The 2,906-nt window shown below is 41.9% G+C and overlaps 1 protein-coding gene across 1 annotated transcript in view; it reads right to left on the minus strand.

Moving 5' to 3' along the window:
• The window catches only part of HESX1 (HESX homeobox 1), a 9,391-nt gene extending 8,989 nt beyond the window's left edge, over window positions 1-402 (minus strand). The window contains exon 1 of the mRNA XM_031555559.1: window positions 136-402. The gene's annotated coding sequence lies outside the window, so the exon portion shown is untranslated. The remainder of the gene's footprint in view (window positions 1-135) is intronic.
• Between the last annotated feature and the right edge of the window lie 2,504 nt (window positions 403-2,906).

Below are 2,906 nucleotides of genomic sequence, written 5' to 3' on the forward strand. Positions count from 1 at the left end.
TGGCGGCCGCCGTGCGCGGCACATCGCCGTCTGCGGGCTGAGCGTGGGCGCGCAGCGGCGTCAGCTTCGGGCGGGGCGCGAGCGGAGCGGAGCGTCCCCTCGTGCCGCCGCTCCTGAGGCCGCGTCCGTGCGTACCTTGGAGCGCTCGTAGCGATAGAGCCGGACCTCGCGTCTCGAGTGGCTTTTCGGTCATCTTCGTCTTGCGCGAAATATGCGAGCGTTTTAACGGACGGGCGTTCGTGGCGTTTGTTGTCGCTGTGAGAAGTGGGAGATGCGCGGCGCCGAGATGGCTGCAGTTGCTCCGGTATCTTCGCCTCCATTCCTGCTGTTTGACCTCTGTCAGCGATGCCGTGCTATTACAGGCCGTTTATTTCGTGCTGCCATCAAGCACAAAATGCTTCATTCCGTAGTACAGGTCTCCCCTGCTGCCTGCAACAACAGCAGTTACTTTGTACCACCGCTTTTTTTTGGCATGGAAAAGTTTACGGTGTGAATATCTGTATAAATTATTCACTCTTTTGAATTAGATCCTCGTTTTGCTGCATTGTTTATGCAGATGAACACGAGTTGCAGTGCTGTAATAGCTGTAATAGCAATGCTGCAATAGCACATTCGTTGATAGTTTTGATTCCACAGCCATAGAAACTTCCAGTTGCCAAACAGAGAATTTTAATCCCTTTAATGGCAGTGACGACGACTGTTACAAATCTAGATCAAGTGGAAGGACAGCTTGGAAAAGAAGGCTGTGTAGGAGGTGTACCGTTGCTTTCCAAAAGACAGTGTCCCATATAGCTCTGGTACCAGATGTCAGACAAGATCTGGTTTGTTGTACGGTCTGTGGCCTGGAGACCAGACCTGATGTTCTCTCACAAAGAGGAAAAAAAATATGGAAGTGTCACAGTAATAGTAGTTTAACATAATTGTCTGTTGAACATCTGTTCTCAGTTGATGGAAATCAGAACTGTTTGTATTTATAGGAATGTCAATGTCAGTTTGATAAGATCTCTATCCAATGGGATGTTGAGGTGGGTTTTTTTCAAGCACGTAAGACTGAAGTGTCATTTGGGAAGCATAGGCTGAAAGGTTACATTTTAGAACATAACTGTGAATTCTAGAATTCTTCTGTTTGATAAATGCAGACTAGCAAAACCTCACACAATCCTTGTTTGTTGATGTTCTTAAACTATTACATTTTCTACTAGAGCTATAAAATTCTCTCTTCCAGCCAACATAAGATTTCAGTAATCACCCTTAGAAGAATGCAACTATAGCTCTATAGTCTTCTACATCAGTGCATTTCTTTTATTTTGAAATCAATACATTGAAAATGACAACATCTTGAAGAAAAAGGAAACCCTGCTTTCTTTAGAAGTTGCCACATCTGGGTGTTTGTACTGTTCTGCTGTCATGTTAAAAAAGAGCATTAATCCGGACAGTTTCTCAGGGCTGAGCTGTGCACTGCAATTCAGTACCACTAGACACGTTTGAGATGCTAACTTATATGAACTTCACATCAAACTTGCTCTGCGTCTGAGGGAAGGAAGATCTCTTAGATGGTGAATAAACCATTGATTTCCTTTTGGTGCAGGATAAAAATCAAACCGCTCTCTTTTTAGACATAAACCAAATGACACGTTATGTTGTCTTTGAGAAGCAAAGCAGCACAGTTCAGATAGTACATATGTTGTACACATATTCAGTGTGCATATATATGTGTTCAGAGAGTTTCTGCTCTCTTATTTGCAGTTCCAAACTGTTGCACCACAAAAAATCCACAGGACTCTATAGTGCTAATGAGACTCTATCTCGTGTCTCTTACAATACAGCACGTCTGAAGGCATGAATTGTTTGACAGTTAACTGACTTCCAAACAGGTGGCTTCCTTGTGCTGCTTTTTACTGGTAGCTTCTAGTATAGCTGCTGACATACATGGGACGAAAGCATCGTAAGGAGCATACAGAGCTCCTCAGTTTTTCACTAGAAACGTGAGTGAACAGTTCCTCCATTTTTTAATAATCAGCATGTCATAACTTCTCAATTTCAGTTTTCTTTCCATCAGTATAATAACATTGTCAGTTTGAAGTCAATAAGTGATATTTTAACCATAAAACCCATAGAAATGCTTTTATTCCACAGGGTTTTCTGTTACAGAATATTAGAGAGCAAATATAATCCAGGAATCAAACAGGGTAACACTTTCAAATTGCAGGGTCAGGTTTGTTAATGCTCGGTTTAAAGGTCATGAGTATATAATTCAGTTTTTATGGTAGTATGTAATTTTTTCTTCTGCATTCTTTCATACGTCTGGACTCACAGCTATTAGGGTGACACAACATGTTGCCACACCTGGCAACCATCTGAGCTCTCCACCTCTTTCCTCCTCCACCCACCCCCCCAACACTTTTTCCAGTTGTTTTATAAACAAGAACCATCATTAAAGTGATTTGCTGTGTTGGTAAAGCTGTTTGCTCATGTACATTCTTTCCCCTAAGGTATCCTGTAGGAGTTATATGGTATGATCACATCTGTGGGACAACCACTCATCAATTTGAGTTAAATAGGAGGCTTTCATGATCAAGTGCTCAAACAACACACTTGATAAACGTTTATACAAGGAGAGATGAACTACATTCTAAGGCACATTGCAAGTTTTTATTACCATGTTTTGTATGCAGTGCAATCCAGTGCTTTCCACTGATCTCAGGGATTTTCCTCATCTCCTGTGTTGCTCTCTCATTTTCTTCCCAAGCCCTATAAGTTTCATACGTTCCTAATCAAGGAACCTACAGTTACTCAGCCTGAGGGATGCTATGGAAGAGAATTAAGTTCCAGTGTTTGAAACCAACAATTTGTGAAGGATTAAAAAAAAACTGTTATGTCCCAATTCTCTTCATTTTCTGTCTGGA

The sequence above is a fragment of the Meleagris gallopavo genome, chromosome 14, assembly GCF_000146605.3.
Source record: "Meleagris gallopavo isolate NT-WF06-2002-E0010 breed Aviagen turkey brand Nicholas breeding stock chromosome 14, Turkey_5.1, whole genome shotgun sequence".
NCBI classification, from domain to species: domain Eukaryota; kingdom Metazoa; phylum Chordata; class Aves; order Galliformes; family Phasianidae; genus Meleagris; species Meleagris gallopavo.